The sequence below is a fragment of the Pan paniscus genome, chromosome 4 (assembly GCF_029289425.2).
Source record: "Pan paniscus chromosome 4, NHGRI_mPanPan1-v2.0_pri, whole genome shotgun sequence".
Classification (NCBI taxonomy): Eukaryota; Metazoa; Chordata; class Mammalia; order Primates; family Hominidae; genus Pan; species Pan paniscus.
Window position 1 is genome coordinate 27,250,657 of NC_073253.2, and position 26,608 is coordinate 27,277,264.

At 40.2% G+C, this 26,608-nt stretch overlaps 1 long non-coding RNA gene across 2 annotated transcripts in view; it reads left to right on the plus strand.

Moving 5' to 3' along the window:
* The first annotated feature begins 862 nt into the window (after positions 1 to 862).
* Positions 863 to 26,608, plus strand: part of LOC129397751 (uncharacterized) — a 281,104-nt gene continuing 255,358 nt past the window's right edge. Inside the window, exons 1-3 of one of the 2 annotated variants that reach the window (XR_008625347.2) lie at positions 867 to 959; positions 13,759 to 13,791; positions 23,263 to 25,204. This is a non-coding gene — a long non-coding RNA (uncharacterized LOC129397751). Of the gene's footprint in view, positions 960 to 13,758; positions 13,792 to 23,262; positions 25,205 to 26,608 lie in introns of those variants that run through there. The other variant, XR_010112186.1, reaches the window with a different exon arrangement.

A 26,608-nucleotide genomic window follows, 5' to 3' on the forward strand; every position in this document is an offset into this window, starting at 1 on the left:
AAGTCAGCGACTGGCGGATACCCATGGGCTCCAGGCTATTGTACCACCGAGAGGTGTAACCCCAACTGGAGTTTGCTGAAGGCAAGCTTCCAAGGTGAGGGCTGGGTTTTCTCGGGTGCTTTCGGGCCGATCCGGGGTGGGGCACCTCAGAGACTAACACTCATCTAAAGCTGGTAGAGGCTGAAATATTATGGACACCTGAACAAATCCGAGACACGCATGATGTCTCGCTAAATTGCAGTTTCATTTTTTCCACTACCCAGAAACAAACAAACAAATACATAAATAAAGTCATTGTTCTAGGCCAGAGAAAATGTGCCAACAAGAAGTCACCCTTTCTGTTTCAACTTCAAAGGCAATGGATTTTTCTTGCAATTCTTTTATTTTAGAAAAGGAAACTCAGAATGGCAGGGGGAAGCCCCTCCAGGCCACTTTAAATTTCTTCACAGTAGAGTCCTGGGCGAAGAGTGAAGATCCTGGGATAAGGGTGTTTGTGGGTTCTTTGAATGGAAGCCCACCCAGGGCACCTGGCTGCAGAGTAGGGCGTTGGCACCGCCCGGGTCGGTAGCCCGCCGCCTGCGCCTTTCCACCATGCCCAGGCACAAGTTTCCTTTTCTCTTCGTGCAGCAAAGTAAGAATGCCCCAATTTTTGAGGAATCTAACTCTTCTGCTGCATTAAAGGCCCATATGCTCTATAGTTTCACATTTTACATTGGCCCTGAGAATGAGGTTATTAGTCTCATAAGAAAAGATTGGGCAGTAAGAAATGCTAAAAGATGGAATTCCAAATTGGCCCCTGCAGTAGGAGTGTGCGTCACCCCGGCCTTGGCTGGGTCGCCAAACACTGTCGAAACTTTCTGGCTGTCTTTAGAAGATACCCTCTACTAGTCACTTGACGGGCAGGAGGTGCAACGCGGAAGGAAACATCACGGATTGGGGGTACTGGAAACTTTTAAAAGGTCTGGAAAATCCCTCCGATTTAGTGGATGCTTTTCCGCGGCTGTTTAAAAACTGAAAGGCAACATAGAAGCTTCTACTTTAAAAAGGTAGCCCTGGTGATCCAATCCCGATCTTTTGGCTGGCAAAGAGGCAATTGCCTGAAAACGAAATTGGCATTCAAAAAGGGTCAGGTACAGCCCAGAGTCCCTGTACTCATTTTAGACTCAAGAAAAGGCGCTTCCCATCCCTAGCTCTTTTAGAAAGAGAAAGGAAAAGGAGGAGAAAGCAGAAAGGGGGGAGAGCCGAGAGCGCAAGAAAGAGAAGAGGGGGATATTTAGCAAGTTAAAAGGTTAAATGTTTGAACAGATTTGTAAATATATAGACAACCCTTGTTATTTGGGATGTGTAATAATGCCTTTTTGTGGCGCTGTCTGGCTGGGAGGCTGCCGAGGACCGCTCCCTGGCACCTTCTTCACTAGGAAATGAACAGTAAGCTCATGGACTCGAAAAACAAAAACAGGGCTACCCTCCTTTGGAGGAAAGGGAATTCTCCCTCTATTCGGTCATTGAAAAATAAAAAGAAAAGAAGAAAAAAGAAAGTAAAAGGAAAGCAGGATCAATGAGAAGATTTTATTTTTCTTAGGTATGATTTTTCAGGGAGCAACCCAGAAAGCTGTCTTCAGGCTGAAACAATTTCAAAGTATTGTTTAAGCGGATGACATTCTCCAGCACTCAGTTATCCATTGTGCATCTATTATATCTTTGAACTCAACTCTCTTGTTTAACAAGGGTGTGTGTGTGTGCCTGTTGTGTATGCGTGTGTGTTTAGAAAACCTAGGTTCCCCAGTGGTGCTTCCTTGGCTGAATAGGGTGGGTTTCTTTCGTTTTTCTCGCATTGGTGTTTTCTGGACAACTGTACTGAGCGCTATTGATGGCATCGGTGCTCTGCCCGTGCCCGTGGGCGGAGGACATAGGCTGTGGGTGTGTCCCGCCCGCAGGCGCGCGTGCGTGTGTGTGCGTGTTTGTGTGTGTGTGTGTATACACCCATTCTCTGGTGTGCATCAAATGGAGCCTTTTTTTTTCTTGCCCGTGTCTGCGTCCTGCGTATATTAGTATTATGCAAATAGAGTCATCTCGCTTGAGTATTTTTTTTTGGAGGGGGAGGGGATGAACCATTTTAATTCTTCTCTAGTATTTTCTCGGCAGTCTTTCCACTGAGTGTGAATTCATTTGGATGCCTTTTCTGAGGTCCGTCTCTCTCTCTCTCTCTCTCTCTGTGTGTGTGTGTGTGTGTGTGTGTGTGTGTGTGGAGGGGGAGACTGCGTGCCGGTCAGTGGGTGTGTGCCTCGGTGTGTGGAAGAGCGTGCACAGCCTGTGAGAACCTTGTGAGCGATATGTGTTCTCTCCAGGTGTTCTGTTTGTCTCTACCTCCCGTGCTTTGCGTTCTCGGAGGTGATTATGTGCATATTTACATATATGTGCCTATTCTCCTGCCTTCATGTATTGTCTTTCTCCACAATCCAGATATTTCTTATATATTCTCTTATCTTTTGGCAAAGTGCCTTTTTTATTCCTCGAAGAATATTTATTGATGTGATAATCTGAAATGAAAAGTGGTCTCCCATGAAGGAGATGGAAGAGAAAGGAGTGTTCATCTTTCTTAATAGACGGGGCAGAGCCAGTTGACTGGATCACAGGGTTTCTCTGCACTTTCTGCGTGTGTGTCTGTGTGTGGGGGGTGGGGGCGGGGGCGGGGGCGGGGGAGGAGGGAAAAGGAGCCTTTAACCGGAACAAAGATAGGCCATCGCGCCCCCTTGCGGACAGGCTGCATATTGCGCCGACCAGGCCCGCCCCGGCTTTCTTTAGCCGAATGAATCTTGTAATTTCCTCCGTTAAACCATTCAGGGGCCGCCTCTCAGACCCAGCCCCCGGCCATCAGCCAATCACCAGGCGCCATGCAAATCATCTCTTCCGTTCTCCAAACCCGCGTCAGCCTCTGCGGCTGCTCTGGCCACCCCGCCCCAGCCTCATTTCCTTCCCTCCCCTCCCCTTCCCTCCTTCGCCCCCGCCCGAGCAGCTGCCGGGGAAGAGGGCAGTGCTGGGTGCCTCATGCATATTCAGACCGATCCTCCTCCTCCCTCCACCTCCTGCCCCCTCCTGCCGCCTCCTCCCTTTTCCCCGGCCGCGCCCGCGCTCCTGGAAGTGCAGTTCTCCGAGCTCTGGTCCTGAGCAGCTGTTTCCCAGAAGAAGGCCTACGTGCGCTCTTGGAGCAGACGAGGGAAAGGGAGGAAGGCTCTACCCTTAAAATCCTCTCGAAGGTCAAGTTTGAGACTTGCCGAAAGGAGGAGAAAAGTGTCGAAAAATGCCGCTACAGGGTTTGCGGGAAGGTTCTGCACGGAGACTGGTTGGAAATGCCTTTCTCCCCCTAAATACCAGATTAATTTCTCTGAAACACACAATGTATTTGTCATGCCCAAAGGATGATGATAGATGGTTTTTTAAGCCCAGAGTAAAGTGTGCATTTGTCTTGTATATCAAGGCTACAATGAAACCACGAAGAACTGGAGAGGAGATCACCCAGCGTTAGCTGCTTAATAGGAGCGGGGAGAGCGAGTGAGGAGTGGAGACGGGGGGCGGGGCGAGTGGTGGCCCAAGACCTGCTCCAGGTGGGCTGTTCCCTGTCGGCTCCTGGAACAGGACGGGTAAGCCGACTAAGAGCGCAAATGGGGACCCATGAAAAGAAAAAAAAAAAACAAGATCCGGGAATAGTTTGTTACTATTATTTACATCCAGACTCTGGTTTTCCGGCCCTTTACAGCTGCTGGTGAAGAGTATTCAAGCTTTGAATACTGCTCTGAACTGACCTTGAGGCACATTGAGAGGAAAAATCACTGGAGAAAATCGCGGTTTGTGTAGTGCTTTGAGATCCTCTAACGCGAAAGCAAGAGAATTGTGAAGTGACCTTGTTTCATAGATCTCTCTACGTCCACACTGGAATACTAAGGGACTTTTTAGTGAGAATTGAGTCAGTTCCCCCTTAAATCTTACACCGCAGAGAAGTGAGTAGAGACCGCAAGATTTAAAATAACATTTTGTCAGCTTTTATTCTTTCAACACATTTTTATGGAGTGGTGCTTATTGTGTGCCAGGTACACAGCATCTTTTTCCATGCGAAACACATTACGCAGGCAGTGATTTGCAGGTGTACCGGAAATTAGGGAAAGGGATAGGAATTCTGGATGCTTTCTGTTCTGGAATTGCTCATTGTCTTGCAAGAAGAAGAGATATAATAACAGATAAATATGGCACAGTGTAACATGGAGCATGGAAACAGCTTAAATATCTGTCAAAAGTGCAGTGAATTAATGTATTAGCATATCCCTACAGTGAAATACTCTTTATGAATTGACTATCTTAAAAGCAATGTTGGATGAAAAAAAGCAAATTGCAAAAGAATACATGTGATATTGGCCGGGCGCGGTGACTCACGCCTGTAATCCCAGCACTTTGGGAGGCCGAGGAGGGTGGATTATGAGGTCAGGAATTCGAGACCAGCCTGGCCAAGATGGTGAAACCCGTCTCTACTAAAAGTACAAAAGTTAGCCAGGGGCGGTGGCAGGCGCCTATAATCCCAGTTACTCGGGAGGCTGAGGCAGGAGAATTGCTTGAACCCTGGAGGCGGAGGTTGCAGTTAGCCGAGATCGCTGCATTCTAGCCGGGGCAACAGAGCAAGACTCCGTCTCAAAAAAAATGTGATATTGATGCAATATTAATATCTATTAACGTAAAATTATCCTTCCCATAACAATTTGTTGGTACGTAACTATGTAATAAAAGTATAAAAGCATGTTGGGGAAGAATGCGCGCGAACTCCAGCATGGGGGAGACCTCTGGAAGAGAAGGAGCCTTTATCCACATGGATATTGGCTATATGAGTAATGTTTATTTCCTTAAAAAAATCTTAGAAAGAAGCCAGAACATAGAGAGGTATGGGAAGGCTTTACAGAAGAGCTAACTTTGAAGCTAAGTTCTTGAAAGCGATAAGCAGGAGTTTAGTAGGAATATTTGAAAGACAATTCTTCTTCTTGAATACATGAGAATGAGAAATATAAACTATGTGAAGCTTTTGAACTTTTGATATTTAGTTTAAATACAGTACGATTCACTTTTTCAGGGATATAAATTATTTGAGTTTTACCAATGTGTAATGTAATCACGACCACAAGCAAGAAACAGAATTTCATCATCCCCCAAAACTTCTTTGTGCTGCCCTTTGCAGTCAATCCCTTCCAATATCCTGTAACCCTGGAAACCACTGATCTGTTTTCCATTCCTGTAGTTTTGCCTTTTACAGAATGTCATATAAATAGAATCATACAGTATGTAGCTTTCTTCTGTGTGGCTTCTTTTTACTAGCATAATGGATTTGATCTTCATCTGTGTTGTTGGGTGTATCAACAGTTTGCTCTTTTTGATTGCTGAGTAGTATTTCATTGCATGAACGTACCACAGATGGTTTATCCTTTTAAAAGTTGTTGAAGGCCATTTGAGTTGTTTCTGATGTACAGTTTTTTTTTTTTTTTTGAGATGGAGTCTCGCTCTGTCGCCCAGGCTGGAGTGCACTGGCGCGATCTTGGCTCACTGCAAGTTCTGCCTCCTGGGTTCACGCCATTCTCCTGCCTCAGCCTCCTGAGTAGCTGGGACTACAGGTGCCTGCCACTAAGCCCGGCTAATTTTTTGTATTTTTAGTAGAGACGGGGTTTCACCATGTTAGCCAGGATGGTCTCGATCTCCTGACCTTGTGATCTGCCCGCCTCAGCCTCCCAAAGTGCTGGGATTACAGGTGTGAGCCACCGCGCCCAGCCCTGATGTACAGTTTCTTAATTCCAGGGACTGGGTTCATTGCTGTCATGTATAATGGGGATCTTCTGTGAATGGCTTTTATATTACATATAATAAGTATGTACCGTTATTTCCCCTGAGAGGCTAATCTATAATCTGGTGTTAAATACTGTGTAGAGCTAGGTAAAAACCTACCCAGCCAACTATATAGAAAAACACACATGTTCACAGTATTTCAGAAATTGCCCTTCAGCTTACTTACTTGCAGTGAGTTCAATAGAAGAGACTCACTAAAGATGCCAGTTGATGACCAGCATGTGTGAACTTACATATATGTAGTGGAGGATTTAAATTTCTTACTGTTTGAGCACCTATGAATTTCCTAGTGTGGAATTATTCTTTGTTTCTAAATATTTCCTAAATTCTCCTTGAAAGATTGACCTTTGCTTTCTGAGGTCTGAGTGGAGGTTTACTTGCAGGCAGTATCCCCATACATTTGATAGAGGATGACAAATTCACATAACCAGTTAAGGAGTTCTGAACACTTGTAAGGAGTCACAGTAATTCCAGATTCTGGACTGTACTGTCAACACTCAAGTGCTTGATTTCCTCTTGTTTGTTTCTCATCAGGACCCTGAAAAGCTGATAGCTGGGGTACATAGATTGGGTGCTGAGTTCAGGCACAGAGTAAGGAAGCCTGTGGGTACATAAGCACTTATTAATGTATCCCTTGAATTCCAAAGTCAAATATCAACTGTTTGTTGATATTTGGAGCCTTATTTATTTATTTATTTATCTATTTAAAAAACCTCTAGTTCCTCATGGCTATTTGAAAGCTCTCTTTCAAAGGCAGCCGTAAGAGTCAATAACGTGCAAGATGGTAAGGAGAAGTGTAAATAAACATTCACAGATTGATGACCTTTTGGGTGTGGTTCAGAGTCAAGAAAGGACAATCCCAACTGTAAAGACTGATGGCAGTATTGGGATGCAAGGGGTGCTATTGTCTAATCCTAGTCTTCTTGCTAGAATAGGCTGTGTTTTGAACTTAAAATTGTATCCAGTTGCTACATGTGAGACTGCATGTCATCCCTAGTTTTACTTCTTATAATCAGCATCACCCTCTGGCAAATGATACTGGAAAAAATTTTAATTAACAATTCAACTAAACAAATGGTAAAATAAACAATAGGAATTTCCTTTGGATACATTCTTAAGTAAACGTTATAAAGGTTATAAATCAAGGGATGTAAATGCCACATTTTCACTTTGTTAAGTTCTGTGCCACCTTGGAAAAAAGCCTACTTTATTTGTACCACAATTTTATCTCTTATAAAAGGGCAGAGGACTAAACATGTTGCTATTTATGATTTAAGATTCCCCCGGCAAGAAGCTCTTTATGAACCCTAGACTTTGCTGTGATAGAACTCTTTCATTAGTCATGCCAAATTGCAATGATTAAGGCATCCACCATTTTCCCAATTAATTATAACACACCCAAGCTTCATGTTTCCTGGTGCACTTTGAAGATTTTGAGAAAGTGGTCATTTCCTCACAATAACCTAATTTACAGCCCCTATTCAAACAAGGTAATTTAGAGCATGCATTCTTAACTTGTTTAGTAAACATGTCCAAGCTAAGAAGTGTTGGCCCTGTAAAGCTCATCAGTCCAGTGACTTAACAGTAGTTCTTCCATTAAAAGAAAATCACTGTCCGGGCACAGTGGCTCACGCCTGTAATCCCAGCACTTTGGGAGGCTGAGGCGAGCAGATCACAAGGTCAGGAGATTGAGACCATCCTGGCTAACATGGTGAAACCCTGTCTCTACTAAAAATACAAAAAAATTAACCAGGTGTGGTGGTGGGCACCAGTAATCCCAGCTACTTGGGAGGCTGAGGCAGGAGAATGGCCTGAACCTGGGAGGCAGAGCTTGCAGTGAGCTGAAATTGTGCCACTGCACTTCAGCCTGGGCAACAGAGTGAGACTCCGTCTCAAAAAAAAAAAAAAAAAAAACAAACAACAAGCAAACAAAAAAAAAGAAGATCACCTTTGCGCTTTGTGCTACAAATAAATTGGTGCTGACTTAGTACCAAGACTGTGATTTCTAATGAAAATTAAACTATTGATGGTAAAACAAAATAACAGAAAAAAAAAAGAAGAGACGCCTTTCAAATGACCACCAAATTCATAATCATGGATTAAGCCAGTGAAGATTTTCTCTTGCAGGCACTGTCTTTTAAAATGAGATTCTGTTCAAGAGTGTTACAGTAGCATAATATAAATCGGTGGCTATGGCTTTTAAACTCTGGTTCTTTCTCCTGTAAAGCAGCATAAGTGAGTGCCTTATCATAACGTCGGAATAATGACATCTCAAGGCCTGCATGTTGCATTCACAAGCAAGGAGAGTCCCAGAACGAGGTTGACTCAGCAGTACCTGACCAGGCAGCTTAATGCACTGATGAATACCATTGCCCCTAGGAATTAAATATAGAGGTGCCTGGAGCTTGTGTAAAGTTCTCTGTGCCATTTGAAAAAGGTACTCGGAGAAAAGATGGGCTGATTTTTAATTTTAATGTTTTACTCATCGGTTTAAGTACATTTATGGTTTGCTTTGCAAAATGTCAACAGACATCCCAAGTGGTTAACATTTTTAAAAGACTGAATATTCTGTATTTACTCTAATATCATTTTTAAAATGTGGTCATCAATGCCTACAGGTTCATCTGTTAAGACAATCCATTCAAATGATTATTAAACAATAAATTCAATAACAATTTGTTATTTTCCCCATTGTCTCAAATTCTCGTTGATTAGAATTCCAGCAACATAAAAGTAAGGGTTTCATTTTAGTTTTGGTGCATTTAGGAAGGACTCCAAGTGAAATTTCCGTCTGTAAGATGGCTAAAGAATACTCTGAGAAGGAATTATGTGTTACCTACTAGTATTAGTGTTCATTATTATATTATACACACCATTATACATTTGTATATTATATACTCAATGATTGACAAAGCACTTTCATATAAATTATCTCACAACAATCTTATAAGACAGATTGTTAAAGGTAATTATTATCTTTATTTTACATTGAAAGATACTGAGGTTCAGAAATATTTAAAATAGCTGTCATTTCAAGGAGTATACTTAGTGGCAAGTAGTATTCTAATAACTTTACATATTTTAATTCCTTTGATCTACACAGCAGCTGTAGGAAGTGGATAGTGTTATCATCATCTTCATTTTATAGATTAAACCACAGAAGAACAGAGAAGTCAACTAGCCTGTCCAAAGGTGCACAGTGAGTAAATGGTAGAGTCAGATGGTGATACACGCCATCTAATTCCAGATGGAAGTGCCTACCCATCATATCTCTGCTTAGCCAAGGTTCAGCAACTTGCTTCAGGAAATTTGTCCATTAAGTATTGAATCCTGAATTAGAGCACGAGTCTCCTGACTTCCAGCAAAAATGCTTTCCCATCATGCATTTTGTTGTGACTTCTCTCATTATCTTTTGTTTTATCTCACGTTATGTTTTACTACATTATGTACTTCTCATCCTCCTCTTAATGGAATGTGAGTTTCCTCAGTGCCAAAAAGAGAGGATGATTCTTTTTATATGTGGACTTTCCCCTTCATACCTGAAAATTCTCCTAACACAAGAGGTACGCTTTTAAAATGTGTTAAGTTGAATCAACATCGTAGAACTCTCTGAACGCTTTAGGCCTAAAACTTACAATAGGAATTTTGGTGATATAAAAATCGTTGACAATGGGAATGGGATAGTAATTAAACTAAAAAAGGAAAGGGATGGTGTAATAGGAAGGAGCAAGATAACAACAAAACAACAATGTTTATACAGCCCTTACTATGTGCTACACACTTTTAATGGATCAACCTATTCAGTCCTTACAACAACCTATTATTATCTCCATTTTATGAATGGAAAGACAGGCGCAAAAGTTATGTAATCAGTTCATGAATACATGTGTTTCTGGGCATACGTATGTAGTAGAGGGAGAAAAAAAGTGATAAATATTGCTTGGTTTTTCTACCTCCCAAGCCAAGGATTTCCTGTGGTTTTCTAGGTGTATGTATTTGTTTGACTTTTGTCAGGTAGTTTCTATTCTATATGCCCTATCCTACTGACTTTTATTCCTCCAGTCTCGTCTCTGCATGACACCACAATCATTTTTCTAAAATACATATTTGATCCTGCTCCTCCTTGGTTTAGAATGTTTGTTGACTCCTGACCGCTTACAAGTTATGTGGCCTGCTACGCCATAGCCCTGTTTTACATTTTCATAATCATTTTTGCCTCTTTCCCCAGACTTTTTATTATGATTGTATTTAAACCCTCTTTCATCCCTGGGTGGACTATGTACTTTAACTCTTTTGTGACTTTACCCAGGTTGTTCACTCTATCTGGAATGTTGTTCCCCTCATTTTTACCTGGGTAATTAAACTCATCCTGCAGGATGAAATTCAAACATATTTCTTTTTGGAGTCTTGTGATCCTACGGACAGAATTAATATATAACCCTATTAATATATACATTTGACCCTTGCACAACATGGGTTTGAACTGCACAGGTCCGCTTACATGTGGATTTTCTTCTGCCTCTGCCACCCCTGAGATAGTCCAATCCTTCCTCTTCTTTCTCCTCCTCAGCCCACTCAAGGTGAACACAATGAAGACAAAGACCTTTATTATGATCCATTTCCACTTAATAAATAGTATATTTTCTCTTCATTCTTAGTATTTTCTTTCTTTCTTTCTTTTTCTTTCTTTTCTTTCTTACTTTCTTTCTTTTTCTTTCTTCTTTCTTTTTTCTTCTTTCTTCTTTCCTTCCTTCCTTTCTTTCTCTTTCTTTCTTCTTTCTTCCTTTCTTTCTTTCTTTCTCTTTCTCTTTCTTTCTTTCTTTCCTCTTTCCTTTTTCCTTCCTTTCCTTCCTTCTCTTCTCTCCTCTCCTCTCCTCTTCTCTTTTCTCTCTCTCTCCCCCCCACCCCCACCCTTCTCTTTTGAGACAGTTTCTTCCTCTGTCACTCAGGCTGGAGTGCAGTAGCATGATCACAGTTCACTGCAGCCTCGAACTCCTGGCCTCAAGTGATCCTATTATTACCTCAGCCTCCTGAGTATCTAGAACTGAAAGCATGTGTTGCCATGCCTGGCTATTTAGAAACTTTCTTTTTAGAGATGGGGTCCCGTTACATTGCCCAGGCTGGTCTCAAACTTCTGTACTCCAAGCAAACCTCCTGCCTTAGCCTTCTAAAGTGCTGGGATTACAGGCAAGAACCACCATGCCTTATGATTTTCTTAATAACCTTTTTTTTATCCAGCTAACTTTATTATAAGAATACAGTATACAATATATTTATCACACATAATATGTGTTAATTGAATTTATGTTATTGGTAAGATTTCCAATTGTCAGTAAGCTATTAATAGTTAAGTTTGGGGGGATATAAAAGTTATATGTGAATTTTCAATTGCCTGGGAGGCTGGTGTCTGTAACCCTTACATTGTTTAAGAATCAATTATACTTCAATTTAAACAACAACAACAACAACAACAACAGCAGCAGCAGCAGCAGCTAACATCTAGTAAATGCTGAAGGGCTACAATTCGGTTACTGTTGATGAAGAAAATTAGATGTAGAGGCTCTATGTAACTTGCCCAAGATCATTTGGGTAGTAAATTTTCAGACAGATCTGGCTGACCTTCAACCCCCAAAATCCATAAACGTAACCACTTTGCTTTGCTTCCTCCACTGATACCACCAGTTTATTTATCTCTTTCTCTTCAATAATATAAACTCTAGATAAAGAGTTTTTTTTCCAGTTGAATCAGAACTGGCTTGAATCTTTTCTTTTTGATAGGCATAAACTTCAATATCATACTCTTAGATTACCTCTCTCCCCTCTTCTGTAATACTCAGGAGTTCTTCAGGTTTACAGAATCCCCAAAGGAAATCATTTGGCCAGTAATATGGTTTGACTCTGTGTCCCCACCCAAATCTCATGCTGAATTGTAATTCCCAGCATTAAAGGAGGGGCCAGGTAGGAGGTGATAGAATCATGGGGGTGAACTTCCCCCTTGCTCTTCTTGTGGTAGAATTCTCATGAGATATGGTTGTTGTAAAGTGTGTGGCACCTTCCTCTTTGCTCTCTCTCTCTCTCTCCTGTTGCCATGTGAAGATGTGCCTTCTGCTATAATTTTCTTGAGCCATAATTTTTCTAAGTTTCCTGAAACCTGCCCTGCCATGCCTCCTGTACAGCCTATGGAACTGTAAGTCAATTAAAACTCTTTTCTTTATAAACTACCTAGTCTAAGGTAATTCCATATATCAATGTGAGAATAAACTAATACAGGAAATTGTATTAGTTTAATAAACTAATTGTATAATTAGTTTATACAATTTATATTTATATTAGTTTATACAATTTATATATAAACTAATATATATTAGTTTATAATTGTATAATTGTATAATTTAAATAAACTAATTATATTAGTTTATTTCTCTACAGAAATACTAGAGAAGTAGTGCATTCCTATAAATATACCTGAAAATATGAAAGTGACTTTGGAACTGGGTAATGGGCAGAAGTTGGAACAGTTTGGAGGGATTAGAAGAAGACAGGGAGATGAAGGAAAGTTTGGAAATTCCTATAGACTTGTTGAATAGTTGGACCAAAATGCTAATAGTGATATGGACAGTGAAGTCCAGGCTGAAGTTATCTCAGATAGAGATGAGGAACTTATCGGGAACTGGAGTAAAGGTCACTCTTGCTATGCTTTAGCAAAGAGTCTGGCAGCATTGTGCACCTGCTCTAGAGATCTGTGGAACTGTGAACTTGAGAGAAATGATTTAGGGTCTCTAGTGGAAGAAATTCCTAAGCAGCAAAGCATTCAAGATGTAACCTGGCTGCTTCCAAAAGCCTACACTCATTTGCATAAACAAAGAAATAACCTGAAATTAGAACTTATATTTAAAAGGCAAGCAGAGCATAAACATTTGGAAAATTTGCAGCCCAACCATGCAGTAGAAAGGAAAAACCCATTTTCTGGGGAGAAACTCAAGGCTGCAGAAAGCTGCATAAGTAAAAATGAGCTGAATGTTCATAGCCAAGACAGTGAGGCAAATGCTTCCCGGCCATTTCAGAGGCCTTTGAATCACAGATTTGGAGGCCTAGGAAGGAAAAACTGTATTTTTTCCTGGTTTTGTGGGCCAGGCCCAGGGCCCCGTTGCCCTGTGTAACCTTAAGACATGGTGCCCTGCATTCCAGCCACTTCAGCTTCAACCATGGCTAAAAGGGCCAGCATACAACTTAGGTCATTGCTTCAGAGGTTGCAAGTCCCAAGCCTTGGGATGGCTTCCATGTGGTATTGGGCCTGTGGGTGCACAGAAGACAAGAGTTGAGGTTTGGAAGTCTCTGCCTAAATTTCAGAGGATATATTGTAAGGCCTGGATGTTCAGGCAGAAGTCTGAAGCAGGGACAAAACCATCATAGAGAACCTCTACTACTGCAATGTGGAGGGGAAATGTGGGGTTGGAGCCCCCATACAAAGTCCCCACTGGGGCACTGCTTAGTGGAGCTGTGAGAAGAGGGTCACCACCCTCCAGACCCCAGAATGATAGATCCACCAACAGCTTGCACTATGTGCTTGGAAAAGCTGCAGGCACTCAATGCCAGCCTGTGAAAGCAGGAGCTTTACTCTGCAGAGCCACAGGAGCAGAGCTTCCAAAGACCTTAGGAGCCCACCCCTTGCATCACTGTGCCCTGGATGTGAGACTTGTAGTCAAAGGAGATGATTTTGGAGCTTTAAGGCTTAATGACTGCCCTGCTGGATTTTAGACTTTCATGGGCTTGGAGCTCCTTTGTTTTGGCCAATTTCTCCTTTTCAGAATGTGAGCATTTACCCAATGTCTGCACCCCCAATGTATCTTGAAAGTAACTAACTTGTTTTTTATTTTGCAGGTTCATAGGCAGAAGGGACTTGCCTTATCTCAGGTGAGACTTTGGACTTGGACTTTTGAGTTAATGCTGGGATGAGTTAAGACTTTGCGGGACTGTTGGGAAGGCACGGTTGTGTTTTAAAATGTAAGAAGGACATGAGACCTGGGAGGGACCATGGGTGGAATGATATGGTTTGGATCTCTGTCCCCAACCAAGTCTCATGCCTAATTGTAATCCCCAGTGTTGGAGGAGGTGCCTGGTGGGAGGTGATTGCATCATGGAGGTGAACGTCTCCCTTGCCGTTCTCATGATAAAGTTCTCACAAGATCTGGTTGTTGTAAAGTGTGTGGCAACTTCCGCTTCACTCTCTTTCCCCTGTTACAATGTTAAGATGTGCTTGCTTCCCCTTCACCTTCCGCCATGATTGTAAGTTTCCTGAGGCCTCCTCAGTAATGTCTCCTGTAACAGTCTATAGAACTGTGTGTCAATTAAACCCCTTTTCTTTATAAACTACCCAGTCTCAAGTACTTCCATATAGCAATGTGAGAATGAACTGATATAGCCAGTCTTTTCCTAGAAGAACCCTGGTGCCTGGTATCTTCTAGGGCCTTGTGGCATTGCTTCCTTTTACCATATTGCACTGCACAGAGCTCTAGGCCAGGATGATCCCTTAAATAAGGGTGATTTCCTCATGATTCAGATGTTGGTGCCCATCCTTTTATTTCATATATCATCCAAAGACCCACCAAAGATACGCCATGCTAGGGGGTATTCTCCATCTCAGAAGATTCCATCTCTGAAGAACAGAATAGAAAACTTCATGGCATCCTCTTGCTGCAGTGGCAGTAACAAAGCACCACTTAAGTCTTTAGCAGGTCATTCTGTTAATCAGTTAAGTCTTCAGTGGTACACCCCATTTAAAAAACAAAAATGCAAAAACTTAGTTATACACATAAATGAAAGTTTCTCTTTTTATAGGAGTCACTTGTTATATTACAATTATGCTGCCATTGTTCAAGCGCTTTTTGAATTCTTCTTCAGATTTTTTAGATCCTACAGTCCAATCTTTTTGTTACTTTTAAAGAGAGCAAATATTTATACTTGAAAATGGATTTTATTTTGGAAAGAGCCCAATATTATTTGGCTTTGTTTTTTGAATAAAATCAGCATGAAAAGCTGTTTTTGGTAGAAAAGGAGGTGAAACTGTAAAGTAATGACACATTTTTTGAGTCTTACTGAGGCCAAAAGGGGATTTCCAAATATAGTGCCAGCAATGGAGTGTGAGGGTAATAAGTATAGAGCTCCCTAATGTGACTACACTAAGAATGGGAAATCTGAATACAAATATTCTGGTGTATTTGTGACCAACCTAGTCTAATTACATCTGTGAAGGCACAGCTTGCATATTTTGTCCAAAATTCTTGTTGAGACTCTCTAGTTGTAGACCAATGCATCTCAAATTTATTGTGAACCTGAATCCCCTGAGTTGTCATTAACATCAGATTTGCTTCAAGATTTGAATGGCCTGGGTCCTGAGAATCTGCATTTCTTACCACTCCCAGGTGAGTTTGCACATGGATATTGCTACCCATGCTAAGTTACACTTGGGTTGGTTTGTTCCTTAGTAAAATATTTGTTTGTGCTCATGTACATATGAACTTTGCCTTGGAACAGAGAATTTTTTGTGTACTTTATCGATGAAGAAGCGGCAATGACCTGTGCCATTTTCCTTACATTGGATGTTTTCTTTGTTCAGAATGTAACAGAAATTTCCATAGAAGTATGAAAAAGTAGTTTAAATGTTCAACTTAACTAATATTGTATAGCAGATATTATCACATGAGAAAAAGCAAAGTACACTTTGATATATTTAAAGCTGCTATTTCTGATTTGACAGTTTTTGAAACTGATGTAACAAAAGTGCTCTGCTAGCTGGCTAAAAACAAAATCTTTATTTCACAGCTAAAATGTAAATAGCTAAGATATACTCGGAGGACTAAATTTCACAGCTACAAAAACACAGCTGTGAAATATAACTTTAGAGTTTAATAAAGGCAAATAGTTTTGCATGCTAAAAATGGATATTAGAAATAAAGATGAGAATGATTTTGTTAGAATTTTTTAGTGTTTAAATACCTTCACTAATGTTGCCTGTTTAATTGAGAACATTCTCAAGTTACCTGCCATAAATGTGTTTATTTATTGAATGCTTACTATGTGTATCTTGCTAGGAATTAGTGATACAGAAATGAATGTGATATTATTTCTTTAAAAAGTTTTTAAAATTATATAATATGTTCTGACTCTTTTTATATTTGTAGAGCTAGTGCATGCAAATTTGAAAACATACTAGGAAATACAGAAAAAAAGGTTAATAAGTAAAATATACTTTATTAAAAATCAAATCACTGTTAACAATTTTATGTTATATTTTAAGTTTTCATTGACCTAATTCTAAATATTATTACTTCTGGCATTTTGGTGCACTTACACTGTGGCAATAACTCTTGCTGGCCAGAGTCAAGATATACTTAAGTAAAAATTTTATACCTGTATTGACCTCAGCTGAATTTTTGAAACCCACAATAACTTTGTGTAAGGTGTGTGTGTAGATGCATATATACATCTTTAGGGCGAGGAATGGGATTTTCTATGGGATCAGCCCTTTCCTAATATTTGAAGGCTATTTTAGATTGCAGTAAGGAACTGGAGAAGTGGCTGGAGATTCCATTTAATTTTAGATATGCATAGACCAGAGACCCTTTATGATATAACTGAGTAATATCACCAGAATTACTAACATACATGTGTGTTCTGCTTCCTCAGTTTTGTGATAAGGTTTTTGAATTTTGATAATTTTGAATTGGGGGTTGGTGTATCTGGTTCTTTACTAAAATCTGTTGCACATTTTTCTTATCTGTAAAATAAAGTACATAAACTACATGTTTTCAGAGTTTTCATGAAGTTTTAGAATTCTGCTTTTAAAAACTCTTGTTTTGCAAGTAAATAGATCTATACTGGTAGGCACCCTCCTATACCTTTGATAATAACCTTTAAATCAATGCCAACCTAAGGTCTCTTTTAAAATCTCAAATCTACAGTAATAATCTAGGACAGGGTCTGGGAAACTACTGTCTTCAGGCCAAACATGGCCCATTTCCTGTTTTTGTAAATAAAGTGTTATTGAAACACAGCCACATCTATTCGCCTAAGTATTGTTTATGGCATATTTCAAGGTACAATGGCAGGGTTGGGTAGTTGTGACAGAGACTATATTTACTATCTGAACCATCACAGGAAAAACTTTTTAACACTTTATCTAGATTAATAACTTTCTGGATTGATAAACATGTTTTTCTTCAGATACTTAGAGTGACCAAGAATAAGTATGGTATCATAGCTATCATAACAGGAAGTATGGATATGGAAAATATGCTTGGGTCATTTGAAGCAGCTCTTGTTTTTTAATTTAGGGTTATTTCTAAATAGAATTTATTTGGACTTGATTTCTAGAGGTCAGCTGAATCTGCATCAGGTAAATATCACATCTGGTGTCCTGAGAGAAACTAGGATGTTGCGGGGGATACTCTTTGAGCCTGGCTAGATTCATTTTGAATGGCTCAGGCAGGAGTATTTTCAGTTAACGTAGCTACCCTTTGTAATAACAACCAGGCCAAGAAAGCTATGGGTTTTAAATATTCTAAGATTAGAGTTATTATTTCACAAAGAATAAGTATCAAAGTCATGTTTATAGTTGATATACACAGTCCTCATGAAGATTAGGCAGTGCCTTGCTCAGGAGACCAGTCCCTGGGGTCTTTGAAAGAAAATGAACCCTCTCTGTGATAAGAGGTGTAAATCATCAAGTATTTAGGAGGAAAGTGAGTTGCAGCATTACTAGTGAAGATGTTCTAGTTGACCTATAATTATCTACTCTTTCCAAGACCACTGATTCAGAGGAAGCCTAGTAGAGACAGACCTCTCTGAATTCTCAATGAAGTCTGAGGTGGCAGAGTTTGCAAAATGAATTAGACCAGGCTGGAGACTCATGTTTTCTCATGGGAAGAGAGGCATGTGCTATGTGGAGAGGGACTAAAGAGAAGACAAGTAAAGGAAACCCAAAGATAATTGGGAGAAAGGTGAGAGTAAGGGAGGGAGAGGGCATTTCCTGACATTCTCTGTATTATTCCCTTCTTGCATTGCCATAAATAAGTACCTGAGACTAGGTAATTTATAAAGAAAAGAGGTTTAATTGGCTTATGGTCCTGCAGACTGTACAGGAAGCACAGCAGCTTCTGCTCGGCTTCTGAGGAGGCCACAGGAAACTTACAATTACGGCAGAAGGCAAAGGGGGAGCCAGCACTTCACCTGGCTAGGAGTAGATGGAAGATAGAGAGGTAGGGAGGTACCACACACTTTTAAACCACCAGATCTCATAAGAACTCTATCATGAGAACAGCACCAAAGAAATGGTGCTAAACTATTTATGAAGGATCCACTCCCATGATCTAATCACCTCCTATCAGGCCACACCTCCAACACTGGGGATTACAATTCAGTGTGAGATTTGGGCAAGAACACAGATCCAAACCATATCACCTTCCCAAGGCCTAAACAGGGAAATCTTGCCCTTCTAGGTACTACCAAATGTTGGTAAGTAGAATTTAATGACCTGTAAGTTTTAGACACTGTATTATTCCTTGAACCTTTCGTAAAAGTATGATAAAATATTCTTCAGAGACCAGTTTGTATCATCTGGCAAAAGGGTTCTGGAATGAGTGTCAATGTTATAGGAACATTTTTATACTGTTGATGGCAGTGTAAATTAGTTCAACCATTGTGGAAGACAGTGTGGCGATTCCTCAAGGATCTAGAACCAGAAATACCATTTGACCCAGCAATCCCATTACTGGGTATATACCCAAAGGATTATAAATCATTCTACTCTAAAGACATATGCACATGTATGTTTATTGCAGCACTATTCACAATAGCAAAGACTTGAAACCAACCCAAATGCCCATCAATGATAGACTGGATGAAGAAAATGTGATACATATACACCATGGAATACTACCAGCTATGATGAGCTTTTTTCATGTTTTTTGGCCACATAAATGTCTGTTCATATTCTTTGCCCACTTTTTGATTTTTTTTTTTTTTTGTAATTTTGTTTAAGTTTCTTGTAGATTCTGGATATTAGCCCTTTGTCAGATGCATAGATTGCAAAAATTCTCTCCCACTCTGTAGGTTGCCTGTTCACTCCAATGAGAGTTTCTTTTGCTGTGCAGAAGCTCTATAGTTTAATTAGATACCATTTGTCCATTTTGGCTTTTGTTGCTATTGCTTTTGGTGTTTTAGTCGTGAAGTCTTTGCCCATGTCTATATCCTGAATGGTATTGCCTAGGTTTTCTTCTAAGGTTTTGTGGTTTTAGGTCTAATGTTTAAGTGTTTAATCCATCTTGAGTTAATTTTTGTATTAGGTGTAAGGAAGGGGTCTAGTTTCAGTTTTCTGCATATGGCTAGCCAGTTTTCCCAACATCATTTATTAAATAGGGAATTCTTTCCCCATTGCTTGTTTTTGTCAGGTTTGTCAAAGATCAGATGGTTGTAGATGTGTGGTGTTATTTCTGAGGCCTCTGTCTTGTTCCATTGGTCTATATATCTATATTGGTAACAATACCATGCTGTTTTGGTTACTGTAGCCTTGTAGTATAGTTTGAAGTCAGGTAACGTGATGCCTCCAGCTTTGTTCTTTTAGCTTAGGATTGTCTTGCCTATACAGGCTCTTTTTTGGTTCCATATAAAATGTAAAGTAGTTTTTTTCTAATTCTGTGAAGAAAGTCAATGGTAGCTTGATGGGGATAGCACTGAATCTATAAATTACTTTGGGCAGTATGGCCATTTTTGTGATATTGATTCTTCTGATTCATGAGCATGGAATGTTCTTCCATTTGTTTGTATCCTCTTTTATTTCATTGAGCAGTGGTTTGTAGTTCTCCTTGAAGAGGGCCTTCACGTCCCTTGTAAGTTGTATTCCGATGTATTTTATTTTCTTTGTAGCAATTGTGAATGGGAGTTCACTCATGATTTGGCTCTCTGTTTGTCTGTTATTTGTTTATAGGAATGCTTGTGATTTTTGCACATTGATTTTGTATCCTGAGACTTTGCTGAAGTTGCTTATCAGCCTGAGGAAATTTTGGGCTGAGACAGTGGGGTTTTCTAAATATACAATCATGTCATCTGCAAACAGAGAAAATATGACTTCCTCTCCCCCTATTAGAACACCCTTTACTTCTTTCTCTAACCTGATTTCCCTGGCCAGAACTTCCAATACTATGATGAAAAGGAGTGGTGAGAGAGGGCATCCTTGTCTTGTGCTGGTTTTCAAAAGGAATGCTTCCAGCTTTTGGCCATTCGCATGATATTGGCTGTGGGTTTGTCATAAATAGCTCTTATTATTTTGAGATACATTCCATCAATACCTAGTTTATTGGGAGTTTTTAGCATGAAGGGTGTTGAATTTTATCAAAGGCCTTTTCTGCGTCTATTGAGATAATCATGTGTTTTTTATCATTGGTTCTGTTTATGTGATAGATTACATTTATTGATTTGTGTATGTTTAACCAGCCTTGCATCCCAGGGATGAAGTTTTTTAATGTGCTGCTGGACTCGGTTTGCCAGTATTTTACTGAGGATTTTTGCATCGATTTTCATCAGGCATATTGGCCTGAAATTTCCTTTTTTTGTTGTGTCTCTGTCAGGTTTTGGTGTCAGGATGATGCTGGTCTCAAAAAATGAGTTTGGGAGCAGTCCCTATTTTTCTATTGTTTGGAATGGTTTCAGAAGGAATGGTACTAGCTCCCCTTTGTACCTCTGGTAGAATTCAGCTGTAAATCCATCCAGTCCTAGGCTGTTTTTGTTGGTAGGCTATTAATTACTGCCTCAATTTCAGAACTTGTCATTGGTCTATTCAGGGATTTGACTTCTTCCTGGCTTAGTCTTGGGAGGTTATATGTGTCTAGGAATTTATCAATTTCTTCTAGATTTTCTAGTTTATTTACATAGAGGTGTTTATAGTATTCTCTGATGGTAGTTTGTATTTCTGTGGGATCAGTGGTGATATCCCCTTTATCATTTTTTATTGTGTGTATTTGATTCTTCTCTCTTTTCTTCTGTTAGTCTGCTTAGTGTTCTATCTATTTTGTTAATATTTTCAAAAAACCAGCTCCTGGATTCATTGATTTTTTGAAGGGTTTTTCATGTCTCTGTCTCCTTCAGTTCTGCTCTGATCTTTGTTATTTCTTGTCTTCTGCTAGCTTTTGAATTTGTTTGCTCTTGCTTCTCTAGTTCTTTTAATTGTGATGTTAGGGTGTCAATTTTAGATCTTTCCTGCTTTCTCCTGTGGGCATTTAGCACTATAAATTTCTCTCTAAGCACTGTTTTAGCTGTGTCCCCGAGATTCTGGTACATTGTGTCTTTGTTCTCATTGGTTTCAAAGAACATCTTTACTTCTGCCTTCATTTTGTTATGTACCCAGTAGTCATTCAGGAGCAGGTTGTTCAGTTTTCATGTAGTTGAGCGGTTTTGAGTGAGTTTCTTAATCCTGAGTTCTAGTTTGATTGCACTGTGGTCTGAGAGACAGTTTGTTATAATTTCTGTTCTTTTACATTTCCTGAGGAGTGCTTTACTTCCAACTATGTGGTCAGTTTTGGAATAAGTGCGATGTGGTGCTGAGAAGAATGTATATTCCGTTGATTTGGGGTGGAGAGTTCTGTAGATGGCTATTAGGTCCACTTGGTGCAGAGCTGAGTTCAATTCCTGGATATCCTTGTTAACTTTCTGTTTCACTGATGTGTCTAATGTTGACAGTGGGGTGTTAAAGTCTCCCATTATTATTGTGTGGGAGTCTAAGTCTCTTTGTAGGTCTCTAAGAACTTGCTTTATGAATCCGGGTGCTCCTGTATTGGGTGCATATATATTTTGGATAGTTAGCTCTTCTTGTTGCATTGATCCCTTTACCATTATGTAATGGTCTTCTTTGGCTTTTTTGATTTTTGTTGGCTTAAAGTCTGTTCTATCAGCGATTAGGGTTGCAACCCCTGCCTTTTTTTGCTTTCCATTTGCTTCGTAAATATTCTCCATCCCTTTATTTTGAGCCTATGTGTGTCTTTGCACGTGAGATGAGTCTCCTGAATGCAGCACACTGATGGGTCTTGACTCTATCCAATTTGCCAGTCTGTGCCTTTTAATTGGGGCATTTAGCCCATTTACATTTAAGGTTAATATTGTTATGTGTGAATTTGATCCTGCCATTAAGATGCTAGCTGGTTATTTTACCCGTTAGTGGATGCAGTTTCTTCATAGTTTTGATGGTCTTTACAATTTGGTATTTTTTTGCAGTGGCTGGTACTGGTTTTTCCTTTCCATATCTTGTGTTTCCTTCAGGAGATCTTGTAAGGCCGGCCTGGTGGTGACAAAAACTCTCAGGATTTGGTTGTCTGTAAAGGATTTTATTTCTCCTTCACTTATGAAGCTTAGTTTGGCTGAATATGAAATTCTGGATTGAAAATTCTTTTTTTAAAGAATGTTGAATATCTTCTGGCTTGTAGGGTTACTCTAGAGAGATCCACTGTTAGTCTGATGGACTTCCCTTTGTAGGTAACCCTACCTTTCTCTCTGCCTGCCCTTAACATTTTTTCCTTCATTTCAACTTTGGCGAATCTGACAATTATGTGTCTTGGGGTTACTCTTCTCGAGTAGTATCTTTGTGGCATTCTCTGTGTTTCCTGAATTTGAATGTTGACCTGCCTTGCTAGGTAGGGGAAGTTGTCCTGGGTAATATCCTGCAGAGTGTTTTCCAACTCCGTTCCATTTTCCCTGTCACTTTCAGGTACACCAATCAAACATAGATTTGGTCTTTTCACATAGTCCCACACTTCTTGGAGGCTTTGTTCATTTCTTTTCACTAATCTTGTTTTCTCACTTTCTTTCATTCAGTTGATCTACAATCTCTGACATCCTTTCTTTCGATTGATCAATTCGGCTATTGATACTTGTATATGCTTCACGAAGTTCTCGTGCTGTGTTTTTCAGCTCCATCAGGTCATTTATATTCTTCTCTAAATTGGTTATTCTAGTTAGCAATTCCTCTAACCTTTTTTCAAGGTTCTTAGCTTCCTTGCATTGGGTTAGAACATGCTCCTTTAGCTTGGAGAAGTTTGTTATTACCCACCTTCTGAAGCCTACTTCTGTCAATTTGTCAAACTCATTCTCCATCTAGTTTTGTTCCCTTGCTGGTGAAGAGCTGTGATCCTTTGAAGGAGAAGAGGCATTCTGGTTTTTGGAATTTTCAGCCTTTTTTTTGCTGATTTTTCCTCATCTTCCTGGATTTATCTACCTTTGGTCTTTGATGTTGGTGACCTTTGGATGGGGTTTTTGTGTGGACATCCTTTTTGTTGATGTTGTTGCTATTCCTTTCTGTTTGTTAGTTTTCCTTCTAACAGTCATGCCCCTCTGCTACAGATCTGATGGAGTTTGCTGGAGGTCCACTCCAGACCCTGTTTTCCTGGGTATCACCAGCGGAGGCTGCAGAATAGCAAAGATTGCCGCCTGTTCCTTCCTCTGGAAGCTTACTCCCAGAGGGACACCTGCCAGATGCCAGCTGGACAGCTAATGTATGAGGTATCTGTTGATCCCTGCTGGGAGGTGTCTCCCAGTCAGGAGGCCTGGGGGTCAGGGACCCACTTGAGGAGGTAGTCTGTCCCTTAGCAGAGCTTGAGCATTGTGCTGGTAGATCCACTGCTCTCTTCAGAGTTGGCAGGCAGGAATGTTTAAGTCTGTTGAAGTGGTGCCCCCAGCTGCCCCTTCCTCCAGGTGCTCTGTCCCAGGGAGATGGGAGTTTCATATATAAGCCCCTGACTGGGGTTGCTGCCTTTCTTTCAGAGATGCCCTGCCCTGAGAGGAGGAATTTAGAGAGGCCATTTGGTACAGTGCCTTTACCGAGCTGCTGTGGGCTCTGCCCAGTTCAAACTTCTCGGTGGCTTTGTTTACACTATGAGGGGAAAACCGCCTACTCAAGCCTCAGTAACAGTGGATGCCCCTCCCCCCACCAAGCTGAAGCATCCCAGGTCGACTTCAGACTGCTGTGTTGGCACTGAGAATTTCAAGCCAGTGGATCTTAGCTTGCTGGGATCTGTGGAGTGGGATCCACTGAGTGAGACCACTTGGCTCCCTGGCTTCAGTTACCTTTCCAGGGCAGCGAAGGGTTCCTTCTTGCTTTCGTTCCAGGCACCACTGGGGTATGAAAAAAAACTCCGTTTGGCTAGCTCAGTGTTTGCCCAAATGGCCACCAAGTTTTGTGCTTGAAAACTGGTGATCTAGGCACCTGAGGGAATCTCCTGGTCTGTGGGTTGTGAAGACCATGGGAGAAGTGTAGTATCTGGGCCAGAATGCACTCTTCCTCACGGCACAGTCCCTCATGGCTTCCCTTGGCTAGGGGAAGGAGTTCACCGACTCCTTGCACTTCCCAGGTGAGGTGATGCACCACCCTGCTTTGACTTGCCCTCCATGGGCTGCACCCATTGTCTAACCATTCCCAGTGAGATGAGCCGGGTACCTTAGTTGGAAATGCAGAAATCACCTGCCTTCTGCGTTGATCTTGCTGGGAGCTGCAGACTGGAGCTGTTCCTTTTTGGCCATCTTGCCAGCCATCTGTTTTTCTTAACTGTAGTTTTTATTGTGTGGCTCACATATAGTGAAGAATTTTCTTAAGTCTCTATTGGAATACTTAGGATGACAGAGAATCTTCCTTTTCAGGTATGAGAGGTAGTCTGGGAAACTGGCCAACATAGCGACATTTCCTGGGCATTTAACCTTTTTTTTTTTTTTTTTTCCACAACAATGGGCAGAATATTTGTTATTGGGACTGTTCTAGGAACTCTAAGAAATTTGGCCATGATAATCATGGTGACTCAATTTTTCTGTCTGGTTCTCTTTGAATGTGTTGTATAGGCAGAGCTTACTGTTAGCCCTATTTTATTTTTCAACCTTTTATATTTTTGGAGGATGGCAGTCCTTGTTTATTGACAAAAAGGTGGCATAAAAAGGGTGGCATACTCATGCATATGCAGGAATGATTTGAGGGTATTCTGAGGTGTCTGGACAAAGAGATGTTTCCCAATGTTTCCTTAAACTCCGTACCTTAAGGGATTCATTTCCATATGCTAAACACATATTTTTTTTCTGTGTTATTCTCTCTTAACAACTTAGTGTGGATAATTTTTATCTAATTTCTTTATTTATATTTTGAGCAGATTCAACCAGTATAATAGCCATTCAACACAGTCAGTCTAATGAAAGAGGAGCAGAAAGGATGCAGAGAGGAAAGAGGGAAGCATATTTGTTACGTTATTTTACTGTATAAATACTTCAAATACCTGTATTATAGGCTTCATGGGTTTTCTCTCTTCAAAAGAACATTAAGAATAGTACTAAAACCAATTTACAAAAGAGGCATGAGTTGGTTATGTGACATTGTTTTTTTGTTGCTATAAGGACTTTTTTACTGCCGTTAAAAGAGTTTTTCTTCAATACTACAGATGAGGATCACATTTGGTATGAAATATCTATGGAGTATTTATCAATAACTTGGAGGTGCTTAGTTACATTTTTCAATATTAACATAATGAATAGATTCACAGAATCCTGCTCTTTAATTATCTGACCTCTAAAATCTTTTGTTATTGTTTGTTTCCCTACTTTTTCTGTTTCAGTTTTCTGGTACACATATGAATGCTTGTTCTTATCTTTAAAAGTTGTAAAGTGGATTCATTCCAATCAGAAAATACGACCACGTTCATTAAGGATTACTTCAAAACATGGTATAAAGATGCTGCATTAAAAAAAATGTTTCCTTGTATAATTTTTTTTATCCTAGTCTTGTGGCAAATATGCCAGGAAATTTTAGTTTTCTGCAAAGGATATATTTGCCTTGGCATCTTATTAATACTGGTTCCAATCAGAAGTCTGTAATTTCCCTAGATCAAAAAGTATACTTTTTAAAAAACATGTTGAAATGTGTATTTAGTGTAAATGCACAATTTGCTGTAAACTATGGAGTATGTTTCTAGTGAGCCATGTGATAACTAACTATGCTGTATTCTCCCTGTGACCCTGTGAGCCCCTCTGGGGTAAGAACAATACTCTCTTCATCTTCTTATCTCTGGAGCCTAACACAACGTTTAACATACTTCAGGTGCCTATGACCTGACATGTTGAACCAATGACTTAGTAATGATGTAATAAGAGTAAATAGGCATGCTTAGATAGATAAATATGTAATGGGTGAAAGCAAATACTCCATGACAACGTTGTGATTCCATATGATATGGTTTGGATTTGTGTCCCTGCCCAAATCTCATATTGAATTGTAATCCCCAGTGTTGGAGGAAGGGCCTGGTGGGAGGTGATGGGATCATGGGAGTGTGTTTTCCCCTTGTTGTTCTCATGACAGTGGTGAGTTCTCAGGAAATCTGGTTGTTTAAAAGTATGTGGCACCTCCCCCTTCTCTGTCTTCCTCCTGCTCTGGCCATGTAAGATGTGCCTGCTTCTTTTGCCATGATTGAAAGTTTCCTGAGGCCTCCCCAGCCATGCTTCCTGTACTGCCTGAAAAACTGTGAGCCAATTAAACCCCTTTTTTAAACAAATTACCCAGTTTCAGGTATTTCTTTATAGTAATGCCAGAATGGGCTAATATACCATATTGCATATATTGCATGAGAAAATAATAGAGATTTGAATATACTTTCTTAGAGAAGTTTACTATTAGACATTTTAGTCTTCAGTGACTCATTTATGGGGAACAATCTAA